The sequence below is a fragment of the Lissotriton vulgaris genome, unplaced genomic scaffold, assembly GCF_964263255.1.
Source record: "Lissotriton vulgaris unplaced genomic scaffold, aLisVul1.2 SCAFFOLD_1468, whole genome shotgun sequence".
Taxonomy (NCBI): domain Eukaryota; kingdom Metazoa; phylum Chordata; class Amphibia; order Caudata; family Salamandridae; genus Lissotriton; species Lissotriton vulgaris.
Genome location: NW_028241059.1, coordinates 439694 through 460692, shown reverse-complemented (window position 1 = coordinate 460692; position 20999 = coordinate 439694). Strand labels below are relative to the sequence as shown.

Below are 20999 nucleotides of genomic sequence, written 5' to 3'. Positions count from 1 at the left end.
CACGTCCTTCTTATGGAAGGAGGAAGAAGTCTCTATAAACGTTCCTTTGGAGTGACACTATATACGTTTGCGAAAAAGTCTACCCACGTTTTCTCGTCTATAGCAACCGCAATAGTTGCACCATCCTTATTATTGAAAGGATGCGTCATATAAAGTAGCCCATACTTGTTCTTTTAGGTCTTTCTTGCGATTTTTTCTGGCCAAATTATAAGCCTTCCTGCATTCTCGTATTTACACATGATCCCTCACAACCCGGTGAAGAGCTACTTTCAGGCTATATGATTTAGTGCAAATTTAATCAAACCATCCATTTTTCTTAGCACAGATTCCCTTATTTTGAATTCTGAACACATTTTGAATTAATAAAGTAATTTGGGAAAATGCGCTCAGGATATCATCATGGGAAGAACTTTCCTGCAAACATTTCATAATATGGTCATAAGCTATTCGTCTCTTCTGGGTTTTTGCTATCCCAGTGCAGAGCATAACCATTTTGTCGAGTCAAAACAATGTTTTGGGTCCAGGGCGTCCTACTTTTTATTATCAGGGCACCCTTTTTTGGTAAAACTATATTAATACTAAGGGGAAGATGATCACTCATAACATTATAGTGGATTTTTAAATTATCAAACCAAGTGGCATAAGGGTTGGGAACAATAATAAAATATTTTGTAGATTGAAATCTTCTTCCAATAAATGTATAATTAAAATCAATACTAGGAGTACACACCATATTTGCAAAACCCAAGTTGTGTAGATGCATAATTTCAATAAGCTTCTCCCCCCTTTCTGAGTGTGGAAAATTATTTGTATCTTCAGTTTCTGTATCAAAAACCCCACAACCGACTTGTGTACATAATCTAACATCAAAATCACCAGATGGTAATCACATCAGGGCCTCTTGACCCCCCAGATTTCCCAGATCGTCACTAAGTGACTTTAAAATCTCGCCCAGTTGACCCCTTTCAGTGTTGTTATAAAAATTTACAACAATCACTACTATATTTGGGTCCAGGTAAATACGTACAGTTTGATGAAATGTAGCCGATTTTATCATTTCAATTTTTCGAATCCCCCATAGATTTGAAATATACATACATATCTCCCATTTAAGTCTCCCATGGGTTGACCGTGTTGCTGGCGTGTGATATGTCTTGTAACCGTGATGTGAACTTCATCCAACAGCAAAGTCTCTTGAAGACATAGGAAGTCAAAACTGTGACTAAAGTTCGTCCAACCTGAGCTACTCACTTTAGATAAAAGATCAGCAACATACCAAAAGAGCACACTAATATTCATGGAGGCTGTTACATTATAAATAGGTACGATTTGGCTATCCGAGGTATAACCGGACCCTCAACCCGGCTTGTACCTCTTTCCATCCTTGCATCTAGTGAAACTCTAGGCATTATCCCATCTGGGGCTTCCAGTGTATCCATTTTCTTAAGCAGGCTATGCTGTAGTACCCCACTAGGATTTTGAATTATACTGTTGACTATACAGGTACACTGGTCTTTACAGTCCGGGAGTCAATCATTCTCATCTAAAGATTTAAGGACCCCAAATCTGTTTGACACCTCTAAGTTATAAACCATATGTTCATTCAACAAAATTTGGGAGCACTGATCTTTAGACCAGTAGGGGGATTTGGGCTCATAGAAAAAGCCCCAGGGGAGAACTTTTATACCAGGAACTGAAATATTTTTATCTCCAGTTCTAAACAAGATTTCCTGAACCAGCGAAGGAATGCATAGAGAGAGAACGATACAGTCCCCTCGAAAGGTCTTCCTGCTTGTACCCACCCATGAAACACGTCCAACCCTCATAAAAGCTGTAAACACTTCACTAGGCAGTCCTGTTCTTTTCCCCCAGGTAATGAATAGCTATATTCCTCAGGATAGTCCAGGTTTCGTTACCCGCTCCAGGAGAGGGGGTAACGTTAGCCAAAACCACTGTATAAGGAGTGGCTGCAGGCAGAAGATTTAAAATCTGTAGTAAAGGTTGATATTCATGCGGAGTTAAAGTAGTGGACCCTGCATTTGAACGTAAATCGTACGCCATTAAATCTCCCTGCCGTTACTAGTCTATCTTTTCCTGGTTCTCGACGCTCGTCTATCTTTATTGATGAGCTGGTACTTTGTTAGTTACATGTGGTTTAGTGGATCCCATAGACCTGGTAATCATATCCCTCTCACCTCGCTGACTGTTTTTGCTCTCAGCTCTATCGGTTCATTTCTCACCTTGAGATATAGCTACACTATCCAAGCTACTACCTATTTTCTGTTTACTCAACCCATCCTTAGAAGTAATGATATCTTGATTCGATATAACTCTTATTAAGCCTGACTATTTTTTCAGGTCTCACCTCCAGGGTGCCTATAGATTATTTAACTTACTTAGTTAAATTTGTGATCAGACTTAGTAGTGTCCTTGTTTTTAATACTTTTACCCTGCTGTGTTTTAGCTTTAGGCTTCACAATACCAATCGAGGTTGGGGTCTGATGAATGACTGGGATCAGGTTTGTAATGTGGTCATTGATTAATGGATTGTACAATCTTTTGGGCGGAGGTGGCAAATTGGCCTCAAGATCAAAATGGGAAATCTCATCGCTAATGACTGGGACACAGCCGTTTAATAGCCTTGTGATAGCGTTTTGTGAAATACAGGCTTCCCCAACTCAATATTTTGTAAAGCATTAACCTTACTATTCGGTAGAGCCCCTTGTGAGTCCATATTTGATGCCACTTCTACAGTTGAAATTTGTTTTTCAATAGCGCCACCTACTCGCGTCACGTCTTTCAACAAAGTCATATTAGGAGCTTGTGGTTTACTGGTTACCTACTCGGTGTTAACACTGCGCAATTTCCTTTTACCCATCTTACCTAAACGGATAGGCATATCCCTTCTTAAATCACAAAATGTCAATTCAATGAAAAAAAGCCCTCAATAAGCATAAATATACCCCCTACTGAACAGTAAGACAATATGGATACATGCACCTCAAAATAACTAGTTCAGAACCGTTAAATATCAAAGTTCCTATGTGAAACTCAAGAGGGGTGGCCGAGCCCTGATGGGATCAGACTGGCCTGTCCATGGCCCAGGCATCTCCCGGCGCACCGCGCCATGCGGAAGGTTAGGTCTGCTTTATGCACCGCCTGGCGCAAGTTCTATAACGCGGGCATCTCCTGCTGTAATGCGCTCTGGGTATTGAAGTCTGTGGTACTTGGGAACAGAGTTAAAGTGGAGCGTGCTAAGGCCAGAGATGACAGGTGATGGACAGAGATCTCGTTTTTAAAATACAGCATACCAGCCCCCTCTAAGAATAAAGTGCAGCGTTCCTTTCAAATATGCAAACCCAGAGATATTCTCAGCAGCTCCGGCGTTGCGGTCGATCAGCCCCTCTTTATGCACCACCTGGCGTGAGTTCTATGACATGTACGGCTCCTGCCACAACGCACTCTGGGCGTTGAAGTCCATGGTACTTGGGAACAGAGTTGAAGTGCAGCATGCTATGGCCAGAGACAACAGGTGATGAAGAGAGAGATACTGTTTTTAAAATACCGCGTGCCAGTCCCCTCTAAGAATAAGGTGCAGCGTGCCTTTTCAAATATGCAAACCCGGAGCAATTCTCAGCAGCTCCCACGTTGCAGTCGATCAGCCCCTTTTTATGCACCACCTGGTGCAAGTTCTATGATGCGTCCGCCCCCTGCCGCAACGCGCTCTGGGTGTTGAAGTCCGTGGTACTTGGGAACAGAGCAAAGTGCAGCGTGCTTAGGCGAGGGACAACAGGTGATGGACAGAGATGCAGTTTTTAAAATACAGCGTGCCAGTCCCCGCTAAGAATAAAGTGCAGCCTGATTTTCAAATATGCCACCTGGAGCAATTCTCAGCAGCTCCTGCGTTGTGGTCGATCAGCCCTGCTTTATGCACCGCCTGGCGCGAGTTCTATGTGTGTACAGCTCCTACCGCAAGGTGCTCCGGGAGTTGAAGTCCGTGGTACTTTAAAACAGAGTTAAAGTGCGTCGTACTAAGGTCAGGGACAACAGGTGATGGACAGAGATCCCATTTTTAAACTACAGCGTGCCAGTCCCCGCTAAGAATAAAGTGTAGTGTGCCTTTCAAATATGCAAACCCGGAGCAATTCTCAGCAGCTCCAGCGTTGCGGTCAATCAGCCCCGCTTTATGCACCGCCTGGCACGAGTTCTAGGACGCATGCGGCTCCTGTCAAAACACGCTCTGGGCGTTGAAGTCTGTGGTACATGGGAACAGAGTTAAAGTGCATTTTTTCCTGCGACCGCTAGAGAGCAGCAGAGACACAGAGTCGGCGAGTTGCGAGTTGCGGGAAGGAGCGTGAAGGAGCGAGGCAGGAGGAAGCAGCGGCTCCGGCTGCTCTGGTTTTCTTTGGTTTGCTCGCTGCGAGGCAGTCCATCCTCGGTGTAGAGAATACCGCTATACGGCGGAAAGGAACGGTAAAAAGATTGGCAGTGGCGGCGCTGCAGTGTGGAAAGTGCTGTGAGTGTCCGGACGCCCTGGTGACAACGATGCTGCAACTCCCACAAGAGGCAGTAAATCTTCAATAAAGCGGAGGGCAGCGATGTGAGTACCATAAGGCGGGGGCTGAGAGACCCAAGAGTCCCGTGAGCGCAGTGGTGGCGCTAATTGTTGGGACTTGGTGGGACTTGTTAAGACGTGACCTCCCGCGTTTCTGTCTTCAAAATTCTGTCTTCAATTTCCTCAGACTCGCCCATTGTCACCGCCATAGCCACCGCCATACCCATCACCATCATTATTACCATCACTATTGCCATTACCGTCGCCATCACCGCTGTTGCTGGCTTCACAGTGGAAGAGGTGTTTCCCCCTCCCATTTATATCTGGTGAGCGGAGTGGCTAGGCTGGAGCAGGAGTCACATCGCCTTCTCTTAGCGTGTTGGCTGGCCAAGGCGGGTTTGTGGAGCTGCTTGGAGGATAAACCGCTGGAATTGACCAGCTGAATGAATATCTACATGATCTGCATGATCTGTTTGGGCTGTCTGGCCGCCTGAATTGGAGTGGGAGCTCAAACCTGTGCTGCAATCGGTGGCCTTAGGCAGCAAAAGGAGAGGCTGCCATCAAACTGCCATCAAACAGTCCACAGGGGGCTGCAACGGTTGCACCATCAGAGGACAGAGACAGGGACAGGGATTACATCCTATAGCATCCTATAGCATCCCCTGTGGCGCACACTATCGCATGGGTACCTCATAATATTTCATTTCATATATTTTTAAGGTCCTGTGCATTGAGGCAGTGAAGGTCAAGGCGGTGGTCGTAGCGGGTCGTAGCGGGTCCCCATCCTATGGGTCCCCATTCTACGTGTGTGATGACTTCCAGAAAACTACGCTCTGGACGCATACTTACAGCATCTCCTAGTTGTACAAGAAAATTAAGGAGATCATATAGTGGAACTGAAAACTTACAACATCTTTGTTACAAATCTCAACCAACTATTACGGGTTTCTTCCGGAAAGATCCCCTGATAGTTCCTATGGAGGCTGCATTGGGGCAAAATAGTCCGCATTTTAAGTCTGCCTCAGGAACATCACCCTTTCTTTTTACAGTGGATGCCCAGAGAAACCCTTATGGCTCCACGGGGGGTCTGGTAATGCCCCAAGAAGGGACAAGGGGACAGATAAGATCAGGCACGGAAGATGACTTATAGTCAGCTTTTTACTGGTCACATCTTTAAGGATAAATTCCGTCCCTGGCCCATGTGGTAATCTTTTAACCCAACGGTCCTCACAGTCACAGTTACAACATAGCCTTTATAACCCTTCAAACTCATTAGAACTGGAGTTTCCCGCTGCCGGTACACCTGTTGCTTCGGACATTGGTTCGCAAGCAGGTATGGGCTTGTACTTGGATCATTCTCTTAACCAGCAGAATCAGCAATCCACTACACTGAGCGGAGAAAAATCATCCAGCAAGATCATGGGTGTACACGTTGCCCCTATGGAGGGGGACACTTGCACGGTGCTCAGTGAAGAGGGTGCGCTTGGGTGCATTGAGGGCACTCGGGAGGAAGTTTGGAAGGTCACTGTCGCAATGGTGGAGAAGCCTTCTTTTTGCGGAGAACCCAATCTAAGGGAAGACTTTACACTCCCAGATATTGACATTGAAGCTCAAACAAGGGGGTGGGGAGCTACCAATGTAAACCCTGTGAAGAACTCTGTGAAGAACCCTGTAAAGAATGGGTATCCAAAGAGCAGCCCGAAGGAGCAGAACATCTGCAATGCAAACTCCCCTTTTAGGCGCTTCTCTTTGCCCCTATTATATTGTAGTACAAGTCCTCTGAATGGTATTTCTGTGGAGTCTGTCAATGATGCTCGTGATGCCCATGATGTATTTTTGCCTTGCCCACAAACAAAGCCGGTTAATGATAAAGATGGGATGTCTTCAGAATATTTTGTCTGTGTTGAAAGACTTTTAGGTTCTATTTTGTCCTTATTGGAGAAATCCGTTTTTAGTTCAGATCACATGCTGGAAATGATTTCCGTAATGATGTTTGAAGTTCAAAAAATGAATAAATTAGGCATTATTCACCCCTCTGTCATTCCCTTAAGTCTGGACGAACAACCTGGCGTTAGACCCCTTTTACCTGTACCTCGTGTAGAGCAGAGAGATGTGTCTGTTCAAGCAGGTACGCCCTTCTCCTCACTGCCCCTAATAAAATCTTCCTGCAACCTTGAAAATGAAGAGCTTTGTTTAAGCTCACTTTTTGAGGACATTTTAGTGGGCCTTCCTTTGGGACATGTCCCACTAAAACGTTACCCTTTGTTTATTAAGGGGAAAAGGGGGGCTGGTGGAGCTGTTGAGGAATCAGAGAAAATCGAGGTAAATGTTGGGCAAAAAGGCGGGGGAGGGATAGAGGAGGAGGCTCTGACTCCATCTGCCCCACAGGTCCAACTTTCAAACTCTTTGTCGAATGCGGGAATTAAAGTAGGGAGGAGGGGAGAGCCTGAAAAAAAAAGCAAGGGGGAAAATAGGAAGAACCAAAAAAGTAAAAGACGATTCCCTAAACGAAAAATTTCAAAGTTACATTTTCAACAGATCCCAGATAGCCATAATGTTGCACAGACTGTAATGGAGGAGGGTGGTTCCAAATTGTTAATTGGGGAAGGTGTTCCTAGAATCCCCGTCACAGTACTTCCGTCCCCAAAAGGGAGAGCAGGGGTCACCGAAACAGCAGTGGCGCCGTCATATCCTCTGTCGCAGTCCCCTCTAATACCTCATCCTCTTCAGTCCAGTGAGGGGGATGATCTCTTGGGGAGGAGAAAAATACAGGGAGGTGGAGACCATGTACCTTTAACATGGTCTATAGAACGGGGGGATGGACCAGACGACAACCTAAAGGTAGGGTCTCACATGCCGATCGCATTCAAGGCGAAAGTACAGACAGTTAACTATGGAGATAGGGTGCCTCTATGGATTCCCCAAAGAGATGCTGCAAAGAAAGATAATATGGTGCAGACTACTTTATCGCCCATGGTGGACTTCATCTGGCTATTTGAGACTGAGTCTGATCCGATAAACAGAGGACTTATTCTCAAACTTTTCTCTGAAATAGAGGCATTGAAGTTGATAGAAAGTAGGGATATCCTAAATGTGAATATCATTGAGCATGAGAATGTTTCCTTTTCTAGAGTCACCTTCTGCTCTTTGCTTGTGGCCAATTTGGCCATACAGAATTGTGAGCACTTTCATAAGCGAGGGCTGGACATAATTTCTGTATTAAATTCTGAGGATTATTCTAGCAGGCGCAGTTCAATCCTATGCCCACAAGATCAGAGGCAGGGCACTACTGTGGTGTGGGACGCTATGGGTCCTGACCTAGAGTTCCCTTTGGGCAATGCTAAAAATATTACGGTCTCATTAAATAAAAAGGGCCGTTCAATAAATTTGGTGTCTGACCCTGTAGTCGCACATCATTCTCCTAATAAAGAAGATGTCTTAGCCCAGTGGAGTGGGGTAGCAAAAACCCCGAACACCAACTGTACATAGGTAGAAAGAAGCGCTCCTCTAAGGTAGGCAGGGGGGGCATCTTCTGTCCTGGAATATGGCCGGTCTGGGGCATGATGAGGAGAAATTTAATTATTTAAAATCTTTAAACCCTCTGATTATATGCTTACAAGAGACTTGGGCGTGTAAAGATTATGATTGTTATGGGTTTTTTACCTTCTCTTGCTATGCTAAGTATTCTGAAAGGGGACATGGTAGTGGCGGGGTCTCCATTTTGCTTAAGAACAGTATCAATTGGAATCAAAAAGTCTTTTATCACCCGTCTAATCTTTGCATCTGTATGAAGTTGGCATGTCCAGGGGAGTTTGGTAGGTCTTCTTTCTTCCTGGTGGCAAATCTCTATGTTCCCCCAGGTAAAAATTTTGATTCTCTGTTGCGTTTACTTTTTTTGAGATATTAAGGAAATAGCCACCATGGAAGAATGCCCTTTAGTGGTATTAGTGGGAGATTTAAATGCAAACATTTCTAATTCATCGCAGGCAATATATGTTAACCCAGACAAAGAGGAAATTTGGCATATTCCTGAATCCTTTTTACCGGATAAAATAAAAACGGATAAACGGGACTTCCTTCTGCTTGATAGCATTAGAAGTACAGATTTGGTTATCCTAAACGGGAGGATGCCAGTTAATAAACCAGCTCAATTTACTTTTCTTTCTTCTCGTACACAAAGTTTACTGGATTACGTAGCCATTTCGTATCAAATGTTTGGGGCTTGTGAACATTTAGAGGTCATCCCTTCAGTATGGAGTGATCATAGTGTAATAGGCTTGACTTTGGCCTTTAACTTACCTACATTGAATCAGGGCACTTGTGCCATGGCTCGATTGATTTTAATAAGTCTAATGGCTGTTCATTTTGGACACAAAAAAATACAATCGAGGTAGGTGCGATAGTGAAAAAAACTTTTCAAGAACAGAAACGCCTACGCTAATATCATGCAATTATTTGAGGTACAAATGAGGTAGATGAAAAACTTAAGCTCCGTATCCTCTGGCCGATGCAGAGTAAATCAGGTTTCCCCTATCCTGAAGGCCTTAAACCTTGAAATTAACAATTTAGTGCGGAAGCAATACAAACATTTTTCCACAGCCGTGCAACAGGAAATTAATCGCCTAAAGCGAGTTAGAGGCCGCTATAAATTAAGAGTAAGGAGAGACGAGATGGATGCTAAATGGATTGGGTTGAGAGAAGCAGCAAAAGCCAAAGATTCAAAAAATTATTGGCACCTGATCGCAGAGTATTGTGACTCCAGACAGAGGGCACTTCCGATCCCAGAAAGTGAGTGGTTGGACTATATTTCTTTATTGTATAAACCTAATAGCTCAGTCCCATTTCAGATGCCTGTAATAGAGGAGGCTGGTTGTGGCGATTAAGGTCCCCATCAAGGGCTGAAGTGATGGGTTACATAAAGAACGCTAGAACCTATGGTGCTCAAGGCCTTGATGGTATACCGATCATGCTAATTAAACGGGATCCAGTCACATGGGGAGCTTTCCTGGTGCCACTGTTTGACTTTTGTTTTCAATCGATTAGCATTCCCTCATCTTGGAAGGGGAGTATCATAGTCCCGCTGTATAGAAAGGGCTCAAAAAGGTCACCTACTAGCTTCAGACAGATTACGCAGCTAGACGCTGCCGGCAAATTATTTGCAAAAAGTATACTTTAGCATTTGCAGCAGTGGGCCCAAGACCAGAACATCCTACCGGCAGAACAGGCAGGCTTCAGAAAGAACCACGGAATGCTGGATAACATTGCGGTCGTTCAGACTATTGTGGAGAAATATGTTTTTTCAAAAGGCATGTTGGTCTACACAGCTTTTATTGATTTCTCCACGGCGTTTGACAAAGTGGATCGTCAGACGCTGTGGAGAAAGCTCTTTCATCTGGGTATGCCACACCATCTCCTAGGCCTCATAATAGAATTACACACAGACACTTGGTGTCAAGTGATGATGGGCGGCTCGCAGGGGCTTTCCTGCCGGATTAATACACATAATGGCCTCAAGCAGGGTTGCCTGTTGGCCCCTCTTTTGTTCTCTTTTTATATCTATGACCTCCCAGAGAAAGTAAACTCAGCGAAGGGGGATGCCCCTAGAATTAGTACAATGTCTATTGGCACTCTACTATATGCAGATGACGTTGCTATTTTTGATCTAACCCCCATTGGCTTGCAGCGTCTTCTGGATGCCTTGACTAATTATGCGGAGGAGCATTGTTTGAAAAATCAACATTGCCAAAAGTAAAATTTTTGTCTTTCGCAAGAAAGGTTTTACAATAAAGAAAGGGTATAAATGGCTGTTGGGGCAGGAAGAACTTGAATTGGTCAATGCGTACCTGTATTTAGGGAAGGTTTTTTCAAAAAACGGGTGTGACTCAGAGCACATCAACCGGTGTGTTGGTAAGGCCGCCTCCCACGCTGGAGCTCTAAATAGATTTTATAAGACCTGTGGGAGACGTCATTTTAATCATGTTCTGTCAGTGTTTAAGGTTAAAATTCCCCCGACTTTAACCTATGCTGCAGAAGTTTTGGATAGGAATTACTGGCTCTCTTTCGATAAGGCTGAAGGCCGGTTTTTCCGTCAAATTTGTAATTTAAAATCCATGGCAGCCCCACATGTTCTTTGTTTGGAATTCCATTTAGTTTCTTCTTACACTTCTTCCCTGGCAGCGGTCCTGAGGTGGGGGAACTCTCTTTGTTGGGGTGTTGAGGGCACGTTAAGGGCCGCTTTGAAGCTGGAAATTTTTGTAAAATTAAAAGAGAAATCAGCTTTTTTTAGATCTTTTGCTTATGCAAACCATCTATTTGGGCTCAATTTAAATAGTGACTCACTCATCCCAAAGTCTATACTGAAGTCGTTTTTAAAGAGGTCTGTAAGCATGATTAGTACAACAAGAGATATAGCTTTAAGTCATCCTAAAGTTCGTAACAAGGTGATCTGTGTGAGTGCGATGGGGAGCGAACCCCTGCCCTATCTCACATGGAATGTTCCACATGGCATCAGAAAATTAATACTTCTTTTAAGAATAAACCTTTTGCCCTTGAGAGACGTATCGGGCATTTGGGAAAAACTCCTAGAGATGAGAGAATTTGTGAACTGTGCCACTCCCAAATACAGGATCTCAATCATGTGCCATTTGTCTGTCCAGAACTTTTAAGGCCAAGGCGTATGTTTTTGAAACCCTCTTTTATTAAATTTAATATTCGTTCCGCTGAGGAGGCCCGATCTTTTGTGTTGTCCCCTCCCAATGAAATGATCTGCCATAGAATATTTCAATTTTTTAAAACATTTCTGGTTATTTATTAGAATTTCTGAATTTTAGTTCAGTTGGTATGTGTAATGTTTTGCCAATTGCTTAAGGTAGATTTTTGTGTTTGTTATAAAGCATGTTTTTTTATTGTATTGGTGTATTTTTGTGGACCTCCGTTGGAGTTCCGTAACAAATAAACTAATTGACTTGACTTGACTTGAGTGAAAGTGCAGCGTGCTAAGGCCAGGGACAACAGGTGACGGACAGAGATCCCGTTTTTAAAATACAGCGTGCCAGTCCCCACTAAGAATAAAGTGCAGCGTGCCTTTCAAATATGCAAATCCGGAGTGATTCTCAGCAGCTCCTGCGTTGCGGTCGATCAGCCCCGCTTTATGCACCGCCTGGTGCGAGTTCTATGACGCGTGCGGCTCCTTAAAATATGCAAACCTGGGGCATTTCTGCACCAAAAATGAAGGTCGTTAGGCAAAAGGTTTGGGGGAGGACCCCTCTAAGGCTTACAGATCTAACAGGAACAAACCCCATAACAAACTAAGAGACCAACACATAACCAACCAGACTCTTATCTTTGCAAACAGTATGTCAACAAAAATACAAACCGTACCTAAACTAACAACGATATAACTCCTCCAAAGGAAAAATTACCACTATATTAGACCCCATTCTTACCTCAAAATCCAAATAGCACAAACAGACAGGGAAGTCTTCCCTATGCAAAAGAGAAATATAACCAACAAGCCTGCTACAAGAAACTGTGTATCTGTTTTGCCACCTGCAAAACGAAGCCAACAACTAAAACAAACCAACCAGGACTGATTAGCAACTGGCCATGCAAAGTCGAGAACAATTTGCTCTGGAGAGGAGAATTCACTCTTGTCAAGGAACGTGGCCGGTATCCCCAAAAAACACATGGATGACATTCAAGTAATACGTTTCCAATCTGAACATGGATTTTAGTCATACAAGAGGCATTGATTGACATGAACTCTATGGATAATCCCACAGAGGTCTCCAGATACCAGTGCTTCTCAATGCAGTTGATTCTATCCTGATAGCGTGTGCACCAAATATCCTGCAAGTGCAAGTTACAGCAATGAATAAGTACTGTCATCTGAATAGCCTGAAGATAAACACACATAAACAAACACAAATGTGTACAAAAACAATTGGAGGAAACGTAACATTTTCCACATCAGTGGCGTAAGCCTAGAAAAAAGTAATTCCCTTATGTTTCTCAGGCTGCCCCTCACAAACAACCTCAAGTGGGACATTCCTATCCAAATGGCAACTGAGAAATAAGACGCCTTTCTGAATGCTATTTTAAGGATGGTCCACTCTCATGGAAATTAACATTAGGGAGTTTAGGCTAAGGTTAGAACCCAAATCTCCCACGTAGTCGAACTTTGGGACTTAAAAAGAAGGACATGAAGGAATATTTTGCAAATCACGCTTGATGCTATCAACAGTATTTCCCACTGCTGCTCTGCAACCTGACATAGGTTACCACTTTCTCTTGAATAGATGTCAAGCGGCTCCTACAATGCACAGCCTGAAAATATTGAAATTACATAGGAGAAACGTTTAACATACCTCTGTAATCAGATTTAGTCATCAGCGGGAAAAAGAAGCCAAAAGCATTGCTCCAGATCTCACCACCGGCAACTCCATCAACAATCCAAGCCTGAATCTCATGCCATTGAAAATATTAAAGAAGACCATAAGTGTAGGGATGGAAAAGTCCCTCAACTGGTTACGGACTTGTAATCCTGCCCTGAGTTCCCTAGCAGCCACCATATTTGGATCCCTGGTGCTCATTTGTAGTCATAACGAAGCATGGATCTTTCAGTGAGCAATTGGGTGTATCTCATAGAATATGGTCTAGTAGGTCTGGGAGTGGTGTCCAAAGCACAACCCTCCAGGAGTTAATTAGCACCAGTGCAATTGTGGCAGCATTCCAACTAGTGATTTGTAGGAATTAACAGACCTTTTTTTCTGCGTGCCGGGACTGATGTAAAGCTCCTCTGCTCTGTAGTTAATTCACCCCTGGCATACATCAAATTATTATGCAGCTCTATGCAGTGCACGTGCAGTGCGCCTGTGGTTGCATGTGTGTGCTGAGTGTATGTGTGCTGTGAGTGGTGATTGGTACTATACATGGAAGACTCTGGGTTGAAATTCGGGAGACTTAGGTCTGGGAGCAGGAACATGAGCAGGAAGAGGATTCCACCAAGACAGATTTATAGATTGCTGCATTCCTTGATGGGACACTCACTGGAGGAAGGAAGAGCCAGGTTATTCAGTACGCTACAAAGGGTGCTCTTTAATTCTAAGAGAGGTTACTGGAAAGCTAACAGGGTACATCTTAGGAAGGAGATGGAGCTGATAGGGAAATCATAAAGAGTAAGTCAGGGGCCGCTTAATAACGCTTAATAACCCTTTAATGATGCGCATATCATTGTGGCTGACATCCAGGGATGAACCTCTAGTCACTCTCTTGGCTTGTGCGGAGGGATTTGAAGTTGCTCCTGTTGTGACAGACTGCTTCCTGGAGGAAGGGTATGACAGAGGAGTGGGAGCTTCAAAAGGAAGCATATTTCACCACAAACCTCAAAGACTCAGGCAGTAAATCACATTGAAAATGGATTATAAGATTGGGATCTCAAGGTCCCAAACTATAAACTGCCAAACAGCGAGTTAGGCTCTGGAAGACTCTACTTGTGGCCCTAGCTGAGTGAGGGGACATTTCCCAGGGAAATCCAAGACTACCAGTCTGGAGCCTGGAGCACGAGTGCCTGTCTGCTTGCCAAGACCATTGTGCCCAGTGAGGAAGAGTTCAAGTGGGGGATTGGAGCAAGTAGATCCCCACATAAAATATGAGAAAGGGTCTGATCGGGCTGTAGCCTCTGTGCAGACTCAAGTTGGCGACCTTGGGTGCCAGAGGGGACCTCCGTGAAGAGTGCATTACTGCCCTGCAGAATAGGCTGTAGCCCGTGTGCAGAGTAAAGTTGGACATCCATATGTATATGGGGGCCGCTGTGAAAAGTGCATTACTTCTATGCCATTCGGACTGCACCCTCTGTGTGGAGTAATGTTTCTGATTCTGCATGCCAGAGGGAGTCGCCATAAAGAGCAAGGGTCATTATCTGGTTTCACTGATGCTGAGGGAGATGGCCACTGTGCTAATGTGCAAGTGCCCTTGCATTGACTGAAGCATTATTACCCTAATGATAATGCATCTACCTGTGAGAGGGATCAAAGGAACTTACCGCATCCTTAGGTGTAGTGCAACAAATGAGAAGACACTGTCACTGCCATTCCATGAGCACTACTCATCTCCGGCAGCTGCTGTGGACCTCTGTAATGCCCCCACTCCCCGATGCTCCGTTGGAGACAGATTGCAGGTTTGGAGAGTCCAGGGGAACTTGCTCTGCCTCGAAGTGCAGTTGACACTGGAACACTTTTGACTTTTATGCCCTAAGATTCGGACATCTAGTGAGACCTAACCTGAATGTCACCTATTGTGAATGGGGAATTGCCACTACCAAGAAAGAGAGGGAAGTGTGACTAAGGGAGCTTGTGTTCACCCCTGCATCAACCCCCTAGCCATGGACTTCTCGACCCATGCCATTACTGAGAGTCAAATGCTAAAGGGGTACTTAGCTCAGAGCCCAGTTGCTCAGGCCCCAGGACATTGGGAGTATAAGGCCTCAACCTCCATGGTTGGGCCCAGTAGCTCCTGCCTGCCTCCTAGCCTTCTGAAAGTGGTTCTGACAATAACTAAACAATTTCTTATTGTCAGGCAGTCATAAAACTCAAAATCTAGAAAACGTACACCCAGTAGGCCAAGTTAGTATGTTTGATGCTACCCAGCATGTACAGCCATATCTCTTAAGTTAACAAATCACATAGAAAGGAGACTGTATGCCCTAGCCAGAAGCAGCTCTCTTCCATTTAGAATTCTGCTAAAGAGAAAAAATCTATAAGTTAAAGAGAACAAATCTTGCCCCTATAGCAAACTGCCCTTTGTGGTGCTTTTTGATACTGTACTATTTACGAGCGAATCAGATATGTTACTATCAAGAGAAAAGAAAGGCTATATTCTGACGAAGAACACATTTTCTTCTTGCTCAGTGACATCTCAGAGGCGTTGACAAACACCTGGGTAGATATCTCATCAAAAGGTGAAATTTAATACATAATAACTGCGAAAAAATCAACATGAAGATACTATGGCTATAATGATTTACTGCAATGAGTTATTAACAAATATGTAAAGACAGATTTTCTTTACTCTTTTGTAGTTGTATGTCTTAACCTTAATGCTACGTGTGACGTGGTCTGCCCCTACATGGCGACCATGCAGACATGCAGAATTTGAGATCAGCAAACATGCCTCTATGAGAGAAGACTAAGACTATACAGACTAATATTACCTCTCTTGCATGTTTACTCCTTCTAATGTATTGTATTCTACATATCCCTATGGTATTGTATAGTTTAAACATTGATTCGTAGTATTTTCTTGTGCAAAAGTCAGGTCATTACCCAAAAACAACAAAAAAAATCAAAACAAAGTGTTGTCTGATCTGGCATGGCAATAGACGAATGTGCATTCCTGGACAATAAAATTACTAACAAATTATTTTACCATTTTCCTTTATACATAGAGGAGATTCAAACAAAATCCATTAAATCTAACTAATTATTATGACATATTCTGAGTAGGTCATTTCCCTTTAATGAGAAGTGGGTTTAATTAAATCGACATATCTGATTTTTGAGAGGATGTCTGTTTTTCTTTTGCCTCAAAAATAGAAAAGTGATGGGGAACCATGTAAATCTTTATTCACTTAAAAATGCAACAAAGCAGCAAAGAATTGCCAGGAAAATAAAATCATATCACCTGCAACCCACAGTCATTGTTACTAAAAGTTCCTATCAGTAGTAGCAGTGTCAGGACCTGAAAGGCAGGTACTTTAGCATAGCATCAAAAACAATCTTTTCAAAATAGCCATTAAGCATGGGCGAATTTTGCGAATCTGGCGTTTTTTTGTGTTCGCAAGGGTTTCTGCCAGTTCGCGAGGGTTTTGTACCAGTTCGCAATTGCGAACGTACTTGTCGCCTCGCAACGGTCGCGACTATGTTGTTTCTACATCTGGTTCATCATCACAGGTTCCCAGCACCCTCTGTTTCACCACTGCCACCCTCTGTTTCACCCATGCCACCCTCTGGTACATCAATGCCACCCTCTGGTTCATCATCACTGTAGATTATGGGGGGAGGGGGGGGAAGCAAGCACACTTGCCCTGCTTCAACTGACATGAATTAACTTGGGGTTGATTTATTAATGTGTCACTGTTTTAAAATTCCAGTCTGGCACCTGCTTCCTTATCTGTAATTTGCTTTCTGTTGCAGTGCAATTTTTTTTCCCAAGACCTTTGTGGCCTACTTGTAGCTATTCTTTGAGCCTGCTGTGAGGGTCAGAGCAGGGTCATAGAATTGTTGCAACTAGCAACTGAACTCTGGAGGGGCCCCAGTTAGGAAGCACTACGGGGAATGGTTACTATTACTAATGATGAGTTTGAACTTTTGCACCTGCTGAGTGCTTTCAGTTTAGCAAAACTCGTTTTTCTGCAGAACAGCAAATGTAATGCCCCAAACAAACATAGGCAACTGAACTCTGGAGGGGCCCCTCAGGAGGTACTACAGGGAATGGTTACTAATGATGAGTGAACTTTTGCACCTGCTGAGTGCTTTCAGTTTTGCAAAACTCGTGTTTCTGTAGAACAGCAACTGTAATGCCCCAAACAAACTTACTTGTGAAAGTTGATTTCTAATCCAAAAGTGATCCAAAGAAAGTCAAAATGCCTCAAATCCAAAAAAGTGCAGGCAAATGTCAACCTGAGGAGTTACTCTGATAAAAATCATCATTTTCAGAAGGTCTATGCTGCTTGCTAGTGGAATTCTTGTGCAGAATTGCAAATTTTGTAATTTCGCGAGTGCGAGATTGTTGCTGCCCGCCGCACCTACATGTTCGCAATTGCGAACTCTTGCGATGCGTCGCCAAACTCCCGCGGGATCCCGCAGCAAGATCCAAAATGACGCAGCACTCGCAAAATATCGAGAAAAACAACTTGGCAAACGCTGAATGACGGTAAGTGAACGCCGCACGCCGCAATATTGTATCACCAAGAAAAGAAATCCGCTGCATGCGAATTTGCGGATTTTCGGTAAATTCGCGAGAGTTCGCTGATTGCGAATTTACTGAAAATCCACAAAATCCGCGAGCGGAACGAATTTTCCGCCCATGCTTAATAGCCATGTCCAGGTATACTTATAATTGGATGAAATGTCAATCAAGGTATTTTGTCTGCTGCGGCATGGGTACATAAATGTGCAAATTAATTAAATTGCTAGCTACACCATTCATCAGTCACATTTTTACACATAGTTAACTAGGAAATACCATGATGTGAATAAGCAATACATAGGATAAACCAAAGTTCACCATATAGTTGCTGAAAATCTCAGAACCATAGGAGAAGGATTCCCAAACTCAGAAACTGCTTTGGGTACATACACATGGGAGAAGAGCCCTAAACAAATAACTTTGCACACAAATCTGGTTTCTTGTTACAGTGTCACTTTTGTTGTTACTTGTGCAAGGTAACCTACTACACCACTCTTCTATCACAATTGGTTTAAACCACTACTGATTTTTAAAACTCCTACCTACAATTAGATTTTTTGTCATTGTTCATCAGTCATCATGGCCAACCATGAGCAATACGTTGAAAATCCTACAATTTTTATTCTATATTCAATAAAATGAAACAAAGCATAACTAGTCTTTTTTCTACACTGCCAGCTATTATCGCAATTTGCATTAGGCTCCAAAGGGTCAATATGCTCAGACAAGATGGATAAGTAGAGAGGTTATGTGATGTGAAAGTTGTACTTTTGAAACGATGATCCTACTGCGATAAGAGAATACGAACATCATAGTTGTACCGTTGTTTATACTATAGTATTATCTGTTTCTGTTAACTGGACATTACTATACGAATATGTAGAACAATGTCAAGCATTACTATACACACTCCATGACATTTTGACAACAACCTAATCAGAAAGCAGAAACATTTCAAAATGTAATATGGATTATTGAATGCATCTGTTGTCTCCTTTACACTATAACATGAATAACCAAATGTACTGTAGAATGAATATCAAGCAATCTCCTCATCTTTTGGATTCCCTCAAAGAAAAAGGACTAGGCACATTCATGAGAAATGAACGGTTCACCATAGAACCCTAAAACAAATAAATACGTCAGCAAACTAAAACCTCAGTAATGAACACCATGTTCCATATACAGCTAAATACTGCTCAATATTGTTGTCATAAATGTATCAGGCAGGCATATGGTTCACACAGGCTTGGAAGAACCATAACAAGTAGATACTTGGTTAGAAAGCTTTTCAAATTGGCATTCTCACAGCCGTCAGTATACATGCCCATATTCAAATGTTTCATTTAGCACTGAAGGCATGACTCAATGTTAAGAAGAGAACATAAAGTTATTCAAATCCCAGAGAATCTCAACACAAATAATTCTACTTGGAAGATACCACTTTAAACATAGATGAGATCCTCAACCCTGCATTGCTATTGGTCTGCCTCACATCTTTAATTCCACTGCTCCAAAACTTCTTCTACATTTAGGTCGTATCAAGTTGTAGACGTAATGTAGACTTAGTATTCATGGTAAATTGAATGAGAAATACTTGAAGTATTGCTTACAACACACACATTTCTATTCCTTGCATGAAACTAATGCCTGCTAACAGAATTCGCTTCTGACAGAGGACAAGGGTTGGTACAGAAATTTGATGTAGGCTTTGCAGAGAATGTCCAGCTACCATTAGGTTTTGGCACGTTATGTTTATACATTTATGTATTTTATATGTATTTGTCTGGACATTCCTTTAGTTTAGTAGATACATATTACACATAGCAGAGGCACACATAAAGAAAGCCAGGTGTAACTTGAAAGGATAAGTTATTGTTGGCCAATGATCAGTATTTTTGAGTGGTTGCTCAGATGCATACACTCTCCTGACCCGGCCCCGGATCAGTTGCAAATTGTGATACTGTCCGTTTGGGAACACTCACAACATGGGAGAAATTATCTGGTAACGTGTAAGTGATTTTATTGTTGTCTTGCTTCTGAGCAGGCACATGCTAAATCCTCCAGCGATTTCACACTTGAGAAGTATTTGCAATGTTTTTACTGTACAAAATGAACATAATATGAGAAGTGATTAATTAATAGTATAACATGTTTCATTTTCATAATCACTGCAGATTAAAAACCCTATTGCTTTACTCGAATAGGGACGAAATGCAATTGCTCACACATACACAGACACACACACAAAACACAAACATTTGCATGCATTTGTGTATAGATATATATATATATATATATATATATATATATATATATATAGGGACTCACACCTACGTATATATATCATATATACTTATATTTGTTTGTATTATATCCATCTATCTATGTATTCATATATGTGAGTGTGTGTGTGTATAATCTGTATTCCAAGATCTCTAGAAATGAAATGTGACTGCAAACGTTCTGTCGTGCTGCCATTCAATGTAATTTCTTTTTTCAGACTCAAAATGAGAGTATTGTGTTAATTAAATCTGTTAAAAGTTCAAATCCTGTTTTATTTTTACCATATTGTTATATAAAAGTGGGTTTTATTTGTACTCACCCACAAGGGTTAACACCAGCGCCAGTGTAATTCCCCTCATCCTGTAGCGTAGGGGCGAGAGCAGAATGGTGTTCACCTTTTATAGTAGAGGGCTGTCCTGGCACGTCGTGACTTTACTTTGGAACGTTCATTTGATGAGTAAGCACGTGGAAAAAAAAACACTGACTGCTCAGACGAAGGGCTATTGCTTCTTGTCAACCGAAAAGCTAACACATTTTAATCTAAAAAGTAACCACCTGAGCCCGATAACACAACCTGCCTCCTATTTCGCAACGTATTACTTACTGATAAAATGTGTTTTCTTTTATTTGAAGTGACGCATATCTTGTCCGATTTATGGTAAGTGCCATAGCATGTGATGACCTGTAAGAGGCGTATGGGATATCCGTCATATTTTGGTGACGAAGAATGGTGTACACCTCAGTTACTCAGCACATGTAAATATAAACAATTGTTGCTCACAAAAGTAATCATTCTGCTGTGCTAATATTACCATATTATGAGGATTGTTTACAATCGAAGGGGTGTTAAGAGGATACAATGAATAGCTTCCAATTATCATTAGTTTTAAACTATAGAAAGATACTTAGGGATTTTTAAGCAGTGGAATGAACAAAAGCCGTTAAAAATTAGACGTTGGTTGAGTTAGTAGAACAAAGGAAGAATTCTTATTAAATGCTTAAAATCTTGGGGCGATATTATCAAGAAAGGGCGATACATTATCTCCGCTTTTATCGGCAGAAAACTGCAGCTGAAGTGGCGATAATGGGCTTGATAATATGTCCTTGTGAATTCCCATAGAAGCCCATGTTCACACCAGAACATGGGTTTCTATTGGAATTCACAAGGACATATTATCAAGCCCATCATCGC

At 42.5% G+C, this 20999-nt stretch overlaps 1 long non-coding RNA gene across 1 annotated transcript in view; it reads right to left on the bottom strand.

Annotated features, from left to right (window-relative positions):
* LOC147672118 (uncharacterized) overlaps positions 1-20175 on the bottom strand; it is a 146396-nt gene extending 126221 nt beyond the window's left edge. Inside the window, exon 1 of the long non-coding RNA XR_015303567.1 lies at positions 20127-20175. This is a non-coding gene — a long non-coding RNA (uncharacterized LOC147672118). The remainder of the gene's footprint in view (positions 1-20126) is intronic.
* Between the last annotated feature and the right edge of the window lie 824 nt (positions 20176-20999).